This window comes from Lepidochelys kempii, chromosome 6 (genome assembly GCF_965140285.1).
Source record: "Lepidochelys kempii isolate rLepKem1 chromosome 6, rLepKem1.hap1, whole genome shotgun sequence".
Lineage (NCBI taxonomy): Eukaryota > Metazoa > Chordata > Testudines > Cheloniidae > Lepidochelys > Lepidochelys kempii.
The window spans coordinates 73,387,369-73,402,925 of record NC_136385.1 but is presented as its reverse complement, the minus strand read 5'-3'; the positions used below and the strand labels follow the sequence as shown (position 1 = coordinate 73,402,925).

Below are 15,557 nucleotides of genomic sequence, written 5' to 3'. Positions count from 1 at the left end.
TAAACAAGATTCTAACAGCTGGGGCTGAAATTCATTAGGTGATTCTACCTACTTCTCGCCCTCTCCGAGTATTATGAGGATTCAGTGGGCAATGGCTGTAAAACCCTTTGAAGATGTGATGGTATCATCACTACAGCATGTGACAAAACAATCTACTTGATTTTTTTGTACCATACACCACAGAATGCTGTGGAGGTGACTAGAATCCACAGGATCAGTTCTGACCCTCTTCACTAGTACTCATCTCCCAGCTGCTCTCTCTCCAACACACTGTGCTAATAATCTTTGATTCTTCTGTTAAGGACATTCTCAGACACAGACCAAATTGAGCCATTAATAACACAGATATCATACGGTTATAACTCACACACCACTCAGGAAACATACCTGGTAAGGGAATGAATTTTGACAGCCTCCTGTTTTTATCTTGTACTTTGTTTTGATTTGATTTGCCTCTTTATGCCTCCTGGTCTGAATATTTTGTATGGGCACAACTGTATTCATAACTCAGCACTGAATGGTAAGAGTTAGCAATACTTAGCTCATATATCTGGCTTTTCATTTAATCTGTAGACACTAAAACACTTTATTTACAGACAGGGAAACTGAGGGATGGGGCAGCTTTATGATTTACTCCAAATCACACAGCAAGCCCTTGGTAGAGCTGAGAACATAACAGAATACTGTACCTCTACTTTCCCCCATCACCCTGCCCAGGCTGACTCCTCCTTGTTCTACATCTGGTCTTAAGAAAACGGTGAACTTACAATGTATCCTACAGGCAACTTCTGCAGATGCGCTATCAAAATACTTTGCACTTCTATAACTCCTTCCATCTAGGGATCTCAAAGCCCTTCACAAACATTCCAGCCCCATTTTATAGGGGGAGAAAGTCAAGCACAGAGAGGAGAGTGACTTGCTTAAGGTGACAGCCAGTTTCTGTTAGAACTCAGGTGTCCTGGCTCCTAATCTCATGGTAGACTAATCTCACTGCTTGGATGTTAATTATATGCGATGCTTGGTAAGGGTACAGAGTGCTGGAGAGATACGTGGCTCTGCAGGTGAGATGCAGGTCCTTCTTCATAGACTGTCAGCCATTCAGCAACCACACAGCAGCATCCTCTGGGCAAAGAGGGAGGGGCGGCTCTATACTGCAGCTTCTGCTGCAATCAACAAACTTGGAAGTTAGAAAGAGAATCTTTCAAAGCACAAAAGAATATCCCTTCCTTGTGTGGAAGTCTCCCAGTGGGGAAAGCCTGTTAAGGCGCCTCACAGAGACCCGTGGTAAAAGCTCTTCTCCTCCTGCTCCGGGAACCGTGTTGCCTTTGGCACAGGGAAGAGTTTGGAAAGTTGCAGACTTTCCTCTTTTGATGGATGAATCTGCTGTTTCAATTCTCTCCGGGACGAAATCACGCAATCGCTTCGCACGGACTTTTCGGGGGACTCTGGGACCACCACAATGGGAGGAGAAAGGCTCAGCCCCTTTCAAGGCAGCTATAAAGCCAGGGCATGCACCCTTCCCAATCACCAGAGCAGAGCGAAGGATCTTAGAGAAGGTTAACACAGGACGGGACTGAAATTACTAGGCAAAGACACAGGCAAAAAAAAAAAGGGAGGGGGCTCTCTGGCACTGAGTCTCAAGGATCAACCTGACAAGGCAATTTGAAGAAACCCATTCGCTCACGCAAAAACTATAGGATGAGATTCTGAGACTCGGGAAACTGCAGAGGGATCTATAGGCTGAGAGGAGATTTACTGGGTCTCCAAGCTCAATAAGGAGCCATCTCTTGGCGAGCGCACACGGGGATTCCTAGACGGTTCAGGTGCTGCACCAGTGACTGGCTGGACTGAAGAGATTTCCCCCCAGACAGTTTGGGGTCACAAGAGGCTCCCTAGACTTTTCCCCAGGCCGGGACCCGGAGTCTGGGCGGGGTAAGCGCTATGGCCACGGGAGGGGAGAGCAGCGGCGGCCGCCCGGGGGAGCCAGCCCCCTGGCTCAAGGACACAGTCCCGCCCGCCCTGCTCCTCGCCAGCGTCTTCTTCCTCTGCCTGTGGGCGAGGAGGCGCCTGAGGCCGCCGAGCGGGAGCCCGCCGGGTCCCTTCGCCTGGCCCCTGCTGGGCAACGTGCTGCAGCTGGGCCGCCTGCCCCACCTCACCTTCTGCAAGATGGCCCAGCGGTACGGCGACGTCTTCCAGCTGCGGCTGGGCCGGCGGGTCGTGGTGGTGCTCAACGGCGAGGCCGCCATCCGCCAAGCCCTGGTCCGGCAGGGCGGCCAGTTCGCCGGCCGGCCCGACTTCCCCTCCTTCCGCCTGGTGTCCGGCGGCCGGAGCATGGCGTTCGGCCGCTACAGCGAGCTGTGGCGAGCCCACCGCCGCCTGGCCCACGCCAGCCTGCGGGCTTTCTCCACCGCCAGCGGCCGCAGCCGGCAGCTCTTCGAGCAGCACGTGGCGGCGGAAGCGCGGGAACTGATCCGCGGCTTCCTGCGGCGGGCCGCCGGCGGCGCCTACTTCGACCCCTGCCCGCTGTTCACGGTGGCCAACGCCAACGTGATCTGCGCCCTGTGCTTCGGCCAGCGCTACAGCCACGACGACGGCGAGTTCCGGGCGCTGCTGGGCCGCAACGACAAGTTCGGGCAGACGGTGGGCGCGGGCAGCCTGGTGGACGTGCTGCCCTGGCTCCAGGCCTTCCCCAACCCCGTGCGCCGCGTCTTCCGCGACTTCCAGGCGCTCAACCGCGAGCTGCACGACTTCGTCCGGGCCAAGGTCGCCCAGCACCGGCGCACCTACGACCCGCGGCTCACCCGGGACATCAGCGACGTCGTCATCGGCAAGATCGAGCAGGGCGGCGGCGGGGCGCAGGAGGGGCTCAGCCGGGACTACGTGGAGGGCACCATGACCGACATCTTCGGAGCCGGCCAGGACACCACCTCCACCGCCCTCTGCTGGGTCCTGCTGCTGCTGCTCAAGCACCCGCACCTCCAGCGCCGGCTGCAGGCCGAGCTGGACCGCGTGGTGGGCCGGGCCCGGCTGCCCACGGCCGAGGACTGCGGCTGCCTGCCCTACCTGGAAGCCTTCATCTACGAGACGCTGCGCTTCAGCAGCTTCGTGCCGGTCACCATCCCGCACGCCACCACCGCCGACGTGGTGCTCCAGGGCTTCCGCATCCCCAAGGACACGGTGGTCTTCGTCAACCAGTGGTCGGTCAATCACGACCGGCACAAGTGGAAGGACCCTCACCTCTTCGACCCGGCCAGGTTTTTGGACGGAGAGCAAAAGCTGGACAGGGACCTGACCTGCAGCGTCATGATCTTCTCCATCGGCAAGAGGAGGTGCATCGGCGACCAGCTCTCCAAGCTGCAGATCTGCCTCTTCACCGCCATCCTCCTGCACCAGTGCACCTTCGAGGCCAACCCGGCCGAGCGGCTCACCATGGACTGCATCCACGGGCTGGCCCTCAAACCTCTGCCCTTCACCGTCTCGGTGAAAATGAGAGACACCCCTCCGAGCGGCTGGGCTGGGGATGCCCAGTGAAGAATCACCCTACTCCGAGCTCCCTGGCTGCACTCTGTTTGCTGCGCTGGGCATGCCAGCTCGCCATGCCTACATTCAAGAGCAGATATCTGCCAGTGGGAACGCTCTTTGTATAGCTTTAGGTAAGATCACTGCTTGTATGCAGGGTTTTCTCTCCCGCGCAGGGCAGTTACTCCCTTTCCCAGGAAAGTCAGAAGCCCTTTACGGTGAATTTCTGTTACCTCCCCTTAGAAAGCCTCCGGCCGGTAAGCAGGAAACAGAAATCCTCCGGCAGCGAGCGATCCTTTCTGCCCGCTGCTCCCCACCAGCCTTGTTGCTCAGTAGTCTTCTCTGTCTGCTCCGTGTTAGATCAGCTCTGACTCCGATGCAGTTTAATTCCATTTCCGATGGGTAGTGACAGCACGTGGAGCCAGAGGCGACCTTAACACAGCGCCTACTGCCAAGTGAGCTGTACTTACCTTGAGGATGTCTTTTTGCAGGTCCGGAGTCTCAGCGATTTTCGCTTTCTAGAGATCAGACGTTTCCGATCTCTGGCTACACAGGGGAAGTCCTTCAACCTGGCTTCTGTATGTGGCAGAGGTTTGAGCAGCAAGCTCAGCCTGAAGGCAAAAGGATGGAGAAAAGAAACGCTGTCTTTGCTAACTTCCTTGAATTACTGTTGACATAAAAGGGTCGGCGTATTCGCACTGCCCCTTATTAAAACTTCAGAGCCTTACAACAGCTCATAGCAAGAAGTGAAGGGATCTAGATTAATAATGATTTCTTCCACGTAAAGCAGACCATGGGCGTGTAAACCACCTGCGAAATGTACACTAGCCCCTAGGACTGCATAAACAAACCTACCAGCAGGCAGTCGGATACTCACCTGTGCTAATTATTTGCATTCCGATTCGGACAATGAGCTATCATTTTCCCCTCCCTGGAGTCTAAATTGAAATTCGGCCGGGTATTAAATGGTTAATGCGATTTACCGGTAGCCTTGCAAGTTGTGTTCAGAAGTTGACATGGTGACATTAACTTTGGCATGAGATCAGCATCTCCATTATGTATATAAACAGCCCCTCCACTAGCTTGGGTTGCCTTCAGATTGCACCCTCTCCGTACAAAGAGTGTCTTGGTTGTTTCCTGCGGGGTGGACAAAGTTAGTTTGGCAGAGCCTGTCTGGGTTTTAAACGCTTTCCTAACGAATGCAAGGAGGTGAAAGTCATCCTTGTTGGACGCCACAGCAGACTGCCAAGTTTTGCCTTCTGCTGAGTCAGTCCTTGGGGAACAAGTGTGTGTCTAGCTTGTCCTGAGTGATTCTCTGAGCAGGAGGAGAATTCAAGCTGAGTAGCACTTTGTTCCCGGCAGCTTCCCCCTCTGCCTGGCAAACCCAGAGCTTGGAGAACTTTTAGCTTATCTAGATAGCGCTGCATACTCTCTGAGATTTTACACGCAGCATTCTCTCTCCCCCTCCTATTAAGCTTTGGACACATATATTTGTCTATGGTGCTTCTCTGAGTTATTCTTTTGTGATATGAATGATTTCCATTTTAATTCATGGAATAACAAAATGTGACTTTGTCCCTTCTCAATAAAATATCTTTGGCACAAATGTATTGCATTGCTGGTTTTGGGTGGTTGGGGGAGGGAAGCAAGGGGGTGTAATTTCTACCTAGACTGAGTTTCCCTGCTCTGAAGAGCTACCCTGAATTTGGCCACAAAGATAGCCAGCAGAAAAATCTTCCAGCAAGTAACATATGAGGCTCGCTCTCTGTGTGTGTGCATGCGTTCGTTCGCCTGGCTTGAAATCACTATCCCAAGGGACAAGGATATTAGCGGGGGACAATATTTTCCGAACCCTCATGCCCACTGAAACAGCAGGGATCCCATGGATTGTGTGTAATCAATGGCAGTCATAGCCTAGAGGTAGAGTAAGGGTAAGATTGTGCCCTCCATTTATTATTTATGGATAGGGCCCTACTAAATTCACAGTCCGTTTTGGTCAGTTTCACAGTCATAGGCTTTTTTTAAATCCTCAGTTTCATGGTTTCAAATATTTATATCTGAAATTTCAGGGTGTTGGTAACCAGGGGCTCCAGATCCAAAAGAGGGTTTTTTTTGCAAGACTATTGTAGGAGGGTTGCAGTATTGTTACCCTTACTTTTGCACTGCTGCTGACAGGTGCTTCCTTCAGAGCTGAGCAGCGGGCAGCACAGACTTGAGGGTCCCATGGTATAGGGGGTCATAACTTTTCAGGGGGGGACAAGGCCAGCCTTACTGGTGGTTGACTGCCTAGGACCCCATGGTCAGCGGGGTGCTGTGGTCTCTGCCACCGCCCCTCCCCCCCCCAGCCCAAGGTCCCTTTAGCCCTCGAGCACTGGGCCTGGAGCCCGGAAAGGCATGACTGAGGGCAAGGACGCCAGAACCTTTGGAAAAGTAGGGGAGGAAAAGTGGGGGAGGTAAAATTGGTGCTGGAACTGGGATGGCTGGGAGTCAGGTTCCCCCCACTTTCTGACATGGGTGTAGTTTGGGGGGCAGAGGTGGCATTACGCACCCCTCCAAACTGCAAGCCTCAGGCAGGCATGGAGCAGCACTGGCAGGGTCTGTGCTTTGTGCTAGTGTTGACCCCCAAAACTGTAAGCCTTGGGCAGGTTCAGAGTGGCACTGGCAGGGACTGCACTTCACAGTGGGGGAGCTGATCACCATTATCAGCTCCCCTGCCATGAAGAGCAACTCCTACCTACCCCCCTGAACTACGCCATGTTAAAAAGTGGTGGGTATGGCCCATGACCCCTCCCTCCCCCCGCAGTTCCAGCACCATTGGCTGGGGATACCCGAGCCCAGGGCTCCTACCAGGCTCCAGCTGCTAGTCCCAGCCAGATTAGGGAGGGACTGGAAGGGACGGGACTTCCATTTCCCCTAGATGGGCCACTCCAGGACCGGGTCAGACCCACATTTAGGAACCCCTCCCAGCAGTAAGAAGCTCTGTTGCTACTCCCTGTGCCGTGACTCCTTCCCCCCCGTGACTGGGGAGCGATGGGGGCAAGAAGAGGGGGAGGGGTGCTGACCTTCCTGAAGATGGGGGAGGTTCCTGGAGGTGGGTCTGATCCGGCCCCAGAAGCAGCCCCTGTAGGAGAAGAGGAAGTCCCATCCCTCCCCACCCCTGCCAGGACTAGCACTGTGCAGGACTACCGGCACAAGGTAGGAGCAATAGGTGCCGACTTCCCCTCTGCCCCGTGCATGCTGGAAGCCCCCCTAGCCCCGCTCTCGCCCTGCCCCAATTCCACCCCTTCCCCCAAGTCCCTGCCCCGCCTCTTTACTGCCTCCTTCCCACTCCTCCCCCAATCTCCCAGAAAGTCCTAAGTGCTGCCAAACAGCTGTTAGGCGGCAGGCGGGAAGTCCTGGGAGGGGAAGGAGTGGGGACGTGGTGCGCTTGGGGGAGGAGGCGGCGGCAAGGAAGGGGTGGGGGCAGGGAGAGCTTGGCTGCCAGTGGGTGCGGAGCACCTGCTAATTTTTCACCATGGGTGCGCCAGCCCCGTAGCACCCATGGAGTTGGTGCCTATGGTAGGATCCCTGGCTAGGGCGCCCCCAGCCCTGCCCTCATGGGCAGCACATGACTCCCACATTCGGAAGCTCCCTAGAAGTTGGAAGGGCCACTGGCACCTGGACCATGGCTGCATCCTGAGGCCCACTCCCGCTCAACCCCTGAAGCCCTTGCCATTTGTTCCTCTTCGCCTCCTCCCCCAGGGACACCCGCTGCTCGTACCTTTTCAGTCCCTGCCCCAAGTACCCCGTCACGCACCACTTGTGCCACTCTGCCCCCTCCCCCGAGCCCTCCCCCCCACCTGCCAATGAGCAACGTGCAAGGGTGGGGGGAAGAGGCGGAGTGAGGGCAGGACCTCAGGGGAAGAGGCAGAGAAGGGGCAGGAAGAGGAGCAGTATGGGCAGGGCCATGGAGGAAGAGGACAAGCGGGAGTGCGGCCTCGGGGCAGAGTGCAGGCAGAACTACTGCCCAGGCATCCTTTCAGCAGTGACAGTGCTCCAAAGTGCTCCAAAGTGCTCCAAAGGTGGCAGGCTGGTGCGCCTCCAGCGGGAGATGCGCCACATCTTGTTTGGGTAGGCTTAGCCTCCCCTGGCTTCTTATACCCACTGTCCATGCCTGCCCCTTCCCAGCAGATTTCACAATGGAGACCAGATTTCACCATCCATGATGCGTTTTTCACAGCTGTCAAAGCTAAGAAGACAGGATCTCTGCTCCAGGGGTTGTGATCTTTGGGCTTCAGGGATTTGAGCAGGGGGTTGGACTAGATGACCTCCTGAGGTCCCTTCCAACCCTGATATTCTATGATTCTATGATCTCGTTCACACATGGACAGAACTACGTGAGGGCCCAGGTTTGTGAAGGAGGGGAAATTGTGTAGTGAATACACTTGTCAAGATTCACACAATCGATCCATTTTAAGGATATGAAGGTGACAAGGGGCTGTTAGGTGCAGAAGAAGAGTGGCTTTTCTGAGTTCATGGGGCAGCACTGAAGAAGTGTAAAGCTGGAGACTAGAAAGTGGCAGGTAAAGGGGGAAATGACCCCCTAGCACAGTGATACCCAGACAAAGGCTCACAAGCGCTTCTGTAATGTGTCTCCTGGCTTTTTGTAGCACATGATATTAAAATACTGTATGATTTAATTATTAACCAATCTAAGTTATTATTAGAGTCATAGATGGAAGGGACCTCTGGAGGTCATCTAGTACAACCCCCTGCCCAAAGCAGGACCAATCCCCAACTAAATCATCCCAGCCAGAGCTTTGTCAAGCCAGACCTTAAAAACTTCTAAGGAAGGAGATTCCACCACCTCCCTAGGTAACGCATTCCAGCGTTTCACCACCCTCCTAGTGAAAAGTTTTTCCTAATATCCAACCTAAATCTCCCCCACTGCAACTTGAGATCATTACCCCTTCTCCTGTCATCTGCTATCACTGAGAATAGTCTAGATCCATCCTCTTTGGATCCACCTTTCAGGTAGTCAAAAGCAGCTATTAACCAGTCAGGATGCTTTTACTATGTAATTAACCAATTAAATTATCAACTTGTACTATGTTAACATTTGCTGTGAGAACTGTGTGTGTGTGTGTATATATTATATATAAATAAATCTATTAATCATAAATGAAACAATGAATTCACACTACGGTGGCTCTTTTGGGTAATCGCTAGTTTGGCTCTTGAACCACTGAGGTCAGCGTATCACTGCCCTAGCATATGGCCTGGATTCTTCACAGCGAGGGCTGAACTTACTGCTCTTGAAGGGGGGAAATCAGGGTTCCCTTTAAAAGACTAGGAGGTTACCTTGTTAACCAGAACGTTTATGTGATTAAAATGACTGTGTCTTACTTATGGATACTTAGAGTAATTTGGTATTTGAGAAAGTTATAACAGCACTGTTGCGGGCTGAGCTCTGTTGTGCTAGTCATCAAGGGGCTGCCCATTAGAACCTATATACCTCCAAGACTGAGAGAAAACCTCAGCAGAAGAAACAAATCTATACACATACAGCTCATTATTATATATCCCAGCAGTGCCAGTGTTAGGCCATTGGGGCCCCCAAGCAGGAATATTCCTGCTCCATACTAAAACAGGCAAGTTTTTATAATAAAAAGCAAGTAGGGGGCCCCTTGAGCTGCTTGGGCCCTAAGCAATTGCTTAGTTTAATTATGCCTAGCAACAGCTCTGTATCCCAGCAACTCCAGCCCTGTGAGCACTTGTGAATGCTGCAGGGAGCCGGCGGGGCCCCTGGTAGTGGCTCTCCTTGATTCTACCTACTTCTACTGGTCTCCACTAGGAATATGTCCAGAATAGGTTCATTTGTGTTTGCGAACATATTTCTGAAAAACACCTCGTACTTATTTTAAAACTCTAGTTTATATAACTTACCCTGTTTAAAGTGGCTATTTGTTGAATATGCAGATGTCTATTTTAACCCCGAACAAGTATCATAGCTGTTACTCTAGTTCATTTGAGATGGTAGTGGTATGATTCAGACCTACAATCTGATTTCCTGCAGGAGCTCCCACTTGCAGAGATCTTCTTTCAGCCAAGACTCCACTCAATTTTGTAGGTTGAATGGAAGAGAACGGGCTTTGAGTAGGCAACCCCTTTCTGAGTCTGAGGTGGCTACATTACTGAGAAGTAAGGGGTACACAAGTGACTCACCTTGTTCAACCCACACCAGCATCTGTAAAAACTTTAGCTCAGTCTTCCCACGTGTTCTGTGTAAGCCCCAGACTTCAGAAAAAATATATTTGTAACCATTTACTTTTTTAAAAATCACTCCGCCTATTCTGTTAGACGCTGTATAAACACAGAATAAAAGACAGTCCTTGCCCCAGGCAGCGAGTTATATGGGCCCATGGTGCCTATGCTCCACCAATATTCAGAAAGGTGGGCCTGGCTCCACCACTGTTTGGGCTTATATTTTCAGAGCCATCCCGTCCATAGGACAGACTGGGGCAATGGTCCCATGCTTTGGGGAGCCCCATGCTTCAGGAGCTCATGGGGGGGGGGGGCTGACGCTGGCAGCAGCCAGCAACTCTGCTCTGCCCTGCCCCACCTCTTTCTGCCCTGCCCCCACTTCACCCCTTCCCCCAAGCCCCCACCCTGCTCTGCCCCTGCTCCACCCCTGCACTGCGTCTTTCCGGATTCCAACCCCTCCCCTGACAGACGCTGGGAGCCGGCGGAGCAGGGTCGGGGGGCTGGCACCAGGTTGCTTGCTGCTGCCGGCGCCAGGCCCCCTGCTAACCCTCCAGGCCGCCCTGGATCCAGTGTCCACCTGAAGCGCTGGGCCTGGGGTGGTTGCCCCAGTCCGTCCTATGGATGGGACGGCTCTGCTTGGACCTGTTCTGGGCACAACCAAAAATTATACAAACCTGGCACCCATGGCCCCAGGAACTTACATTTTAAGTATAAAGTTCAGAAGGAACCATATAAAAACCCTACTGAACTGGATTCTGTTGATTAAAGTACTGCATCCAATTGAGACTTGCAAGCTTCCCCAGTGTTCCTTCCTGCCAGCATCTGCTGAATGCAGATATAATTTCTTATGGGGTGAATTTCACAACTTCCACTAGTCATAATGGGGGTAACAATAGGTTATCATTGATCAACTTTTTCTTAAACAGGAAAAACAGAAGGTAGGCTGGAAAAGCAAAACTTGCAAAGTGTAGTACAACCTACTCTGCCATGGATGCTAATAACAGAAGCTGGGAATGGGCAACAGCGGGTGGATCACTTGATGATTACCTGCTCTGTTCATTCCCCCTGAAGCACCTGGTATTGGCCATTCTAAAAAGCAGGATATTAGGCTAGATGGACTTTGGCCCAACCCCATATGGCCATTTTTTATGTTCTATTAGTAAAGTCTGTAGATCAGGAAACAACCCAGCCAATGCACCTTTTCAGCAAGCAGTCTATAGGGGGACAGATACCTCACACTGGTGCAAGTTCTCCCACTGCTTCAGCAGTGCTTCAGCCATGAACGATTTCCTCAGCCAATCCCACACAGATACACATGAGAGAACATCTGTTGGCCCTTTCGCCACTTGAGAGATGTGCTTTGTTTATCTGAAATGCTAGTTATTGCAAAGACTTTTGAGAAAAAGTTCCTCAGAGTCAGCTTGAAAACGCGTGCAAGGGTTTAATGCAGCTGAAGTGGTTTATTCCACTGGACAGGGAAGCAGCTCAGAATTTGACTGAGACCATCTGCCCTGAAAGTACAAGGCTGGAACTAGTCCAATTACAGCTTGCTTGTTGGAGCGCTTAAAAACTACTGATCTATGTGGGGGGCATATGTACAGTACCCCTCACATGCTATATGTAATCCAAGGAATATCTCAAAACAGTTTCACTATTTAAACTCCATTAAGTATTGTACATTATTCCATATCCAGACCTTGTGTTCATTTTACTAAACACATCTGTATTTGCAAACACTGTAGAATAGTGTAAATAATAAAAGAATAAAGCACTGTTATATTGAGAAGGAATTTTATTCCTAGCTCTGGCACTGACTTGTTGTATGATCTCACCTGCACTTAGTCACTCCAGCTCTTTGTGCTTGATTCCTCACCTGAAGTCTGGGTATAATATATACTACCTCACAGGGGAGCTATAAAGATACAATAAATATTTGTAAAAGTGTTTTGAGATCCTCACATGGAAAGCACTGTATAGAAATGCAAGAGAAATATTTGCCAGGCTGTCTAAACCTATTATATCCTTTAAAATTAGAACACAATCATTCTCAAACTTGCATCCTCTCTGTACCTCTCATTGTGCTGTCCTGGTACCAGTTCATCAGACAGAATATATTTTTGTATGGGGCTTTCTAGCTGCAGAAGGTTTTTGTTTGTTTGTTTGGTCTCTCTCTTTTTTGCTTTTTTAAATCTGCACTAAGAAAACATCTCAGGTGGAAACCAACACAGAACTAGTCTCCTTGCCTATAAACCTCCAGCATAACTGGAAAAAATTTTGGAAGGCCTGAACTGCACTCTTAAAACTTTTGTAGAATTGCCATTAGGGAAATTACATGGAATACAACTCTTATTATGTTCTTTCCCCAACATTTAGCTTCTTAATTCAATTTGGCAAAATGACTTGCATTTTTTTTTAAATGTTCTTTCCCATTAGTGCAAAGAATTAAAATCCCACAAGCAGTGAGCAATTAATAAATGCATAACTCAGAAATTACTGTTTTCTTCTTCTGCTGCTGCTATTAACTCCTTCATGCCAGACTTTTCCATACTACTTTAAAATGCATCACTAATTACATTGGTGGATAATATATCTAATCTAAGATTGGATACTGTACTCTTCATCACAGTATCCAAGACCCTCCATAGCTTCCTGTCCCAAAAGAATAACATAGAAATTATCATACTAAACTAGACCTGTGGTTTGTCTAGATACCAGATGCTTCAGAGCATGGTGCAGAATATCCCAAAAGGAGAATGATGGATTAATCTGCCAGCAGAGGAAGTTTCTACCTAGCTCAAGGCAGTTTGTGTTTGGTACATCTGGTCAAGATTTTTGGTAGAACAGTTTTCCAATGGAAAATGCAGTTTCATTAAAATCAAAGCACTTAATGTGAATGTGTTGATTTTGACACTATTTGAGACTCATTTTGATAAGGCAGAAACATTTCATTTCAACTTTATATTTTCAATTCATTTAGTTACATCTCTAGGTTCTATTAACTGTATTATAGTCACACACATGTATATTTGTTTCAACATTACCAAAATGAAATGTTTCAGTGTTTCCAACTAAATTTTTCAGAATTTTGTTTACATGAAAAAATTCAAATTTTGATTTTTCCTTCCAAGTCAGAATGAAAACAAATTTTCAAAGGTTAGAATTTCTCATACAGTGGAAATCCAGTTTCCTGATCAGCTTGAGTTGGCGGCTTATGCCCCCAACCCCGAGTTATATCCCTTACACATATTTTATAATATGTAACCTAATTGTGGATGATCTTAAAAGCAACATAAATACCAGGGGTGAGACTTGGGGCTGCACCTCTAAGAAGTGCAGCACAGAAATCACAGCACAGGTTGTGTCAAGTGGTTTTATGTCAGCTTTGCACCTCCTTATCCTGGGCTGTTTTGCAGGTCTGGAGAGGTCCGAAAAATAATACAGACAATCCTGGGTGGGGGGGTCTGTCTAAATTACATCAGCTTCCTTCAGCTTCAGCACTACCCAGAATCTCTGTAGGGCTGCATCCCTGCCCCCGAGCACCATGCCTCCTACACCTTGTGAGGGGGTCCTCTGAGGGCAGCCTTAAAGCTGGCTTCTGTAGTGCTTGCTCAGGAGGAATCCTCCTTTGGCAGGAGATAGGTTTTTTAGGACTAATTTACACTATTCTGGTCCTTTTATCCAGCATAAAGAGGCTAGAACTGGGATGAGGATCTCACCCCTTCTCATTCCTTTTTAAATCCTACCAAGCTTTATCTCCCCCTCTCCCAATGAGATAGTCTGCTAATGAGCTTACTTCAAGATTTGTTGTTTTTTAAATTCATTGGGTGTCCTTTTGTTCTTGTACCATAGGGAAGGGCAAACAGGAGTGCCCAGCTTTTTTAAACCAGGTGGTACTTTGTATATCACCAGCATGTATGTCCTTTTTCATTTGTCTCCTCTCTAAACTAAGCAGGCCTAACCTTATCACTCTCTCTTCATATGAAAACCTTTCCATGTGTCTAAGCTTTTCATCACCATCTCTTCCCTCCAGAAGATTTGAAGAGTCCACACTGCCAGCCAACTTTTTCCGTATTTGTTCTTTTGACTATTTGCTCCTCCAAGTCTCTCTCTGCCCTGTTAATTGCCATTTTACCTACCACAGAAAGGTCCATAAACTATGTGTTTGACTTAGACTAGATTTGTATGTTGAATTATTCCTTTTAATAAATAGTAAAAGGCAAGTGAAAGTGGGGACTGGGATAGAGACAGCCACTATCGGGAAGCCCCAGGAAGAACGACCCCATCGTCTAGCACTTGGGGAAGAGGCCAGGAAATTGATAACCTGCTGGATGGTACAAGTTCCCACCCCCCACCCCCCAAACAGGTGCTTTGAGTGTACTGATCATCATTGTGGAGTGCACAAGAAGAGTGCTCGGCTTGGTGACAAGCTGTTACAAAGACTCTTCAATTTTTTCTTGTTTGCAATATTGATGAGATTATTTAAATGGAAAAGAATACAAATGACTTAAGAAAATAGTTCAAGTTGTTTGAGTAGCTGGAAAGATACTACACAGCTGTTCATTCAAGTAAACTATTTTCCCCCCTGCAAAAAAAAACAGCCAAGAGTACAAAAAGTCTTAAAAACCATTTGAGAAGAGTGCACTTTGGTATTTCAATGCTTTCCAAGTAATTTAGGGTGTGGGAGTTACAGTCAACTACCACTTAGGAAACACCAGGATTACACAGGCTTATAGATATCCTCTGTGCATAGTTGCTTCGGGCCTAAGACTGCTGTAAATTATGAATTCAGATTAAAAAAATGTCCATGTAAAAACTTTTCCTGCTAGCCTGCCACATCCAAAAGAGAGGTGACTGCTACAATGTCCCCAAAATCATCATACACAAAAGCTTATTCTAAGATATTATTGAATATGGGCAGAAATAGAACAGTAGGTTTCACATCCCTGCTTGGACATAAAGGTCATAATTCATGAAAGTCTCCCTTACACACACACCCCCCTCCTGTGAAGATAAAACCAATATTTTACAGCATACTGTTACATATTGATTTATAGTGGGGTGATTTTTGAATTAATAATGTTAGTGCAGAAAACATCTGACTTACATCTGTAATAAGGCTAGGAGCAAATGCAAATTGACTGTAGCACAAGAACTGCTCTGCTTCTTTCACAACAGTAACCCACAAATGCAAGCAAAAACCAGCAGGGACAAACACATGGTATTGCAGTCTCCCAGGTTGCTTGTGGTAGCTGACACACTGAAAATGAAGGGCATGTTTCTGCTGCTTCTCCAGTTTGCAAGTGTTTTACTTCTGTTTTTAAAGCAGAGCATCTTTTGTATTTCTTCAGGCAGGGGCAATTTTCAAAATGTGTATGAAGTACTTAAAAGTAAGAAATGTGCCCACCTAGATCCTGATCTTGCAAAGAATGCCATGTGGGGGAGGCAGGCAGATCCCTGAATGCCCTTGGAAGTCAATAGGAGTCTACCAGCATGGAGTAGCTGGCAGAATTGGGGCCTAGTCTAGAGTCTAGCCTAGAAGAAGAAGCAGGGTGTCAAAACAAAAAGGGAAGGTGGAATGGTGCAGTTTACGGACAGGCTTTTGGACCAATAGCAGACGAGTATTTAGGTAAACCCCAACCATCAGGACTAATTGATTTAAGTTTGCTCACTATTTCTGGTGAGAGTGAGTGCCTGTTTAACCTTTAAAAAAAGAAAAGGAGGACTTGTGGCACCTTAGAGACTAACCAATTTATTTTGAGCATAAGCTTTCCTGAGCTACAGCTCACTTCATCGGA

General features: G+C 48.9%; 1 pseudogene; it reads left to right on the top strand.

The window, feature by feature from the left end:
• Positions 1-1,542: 1,542 nt before the first annotated feature.
• LOC140913071 (cytochrome P450 1B1 pseudogene) lies at positions 1,543-5,117 on the top strand (annotated as a pseudogene).
• Positions 5,118-15,557: the final 10,440 nt, after the last annotated feature.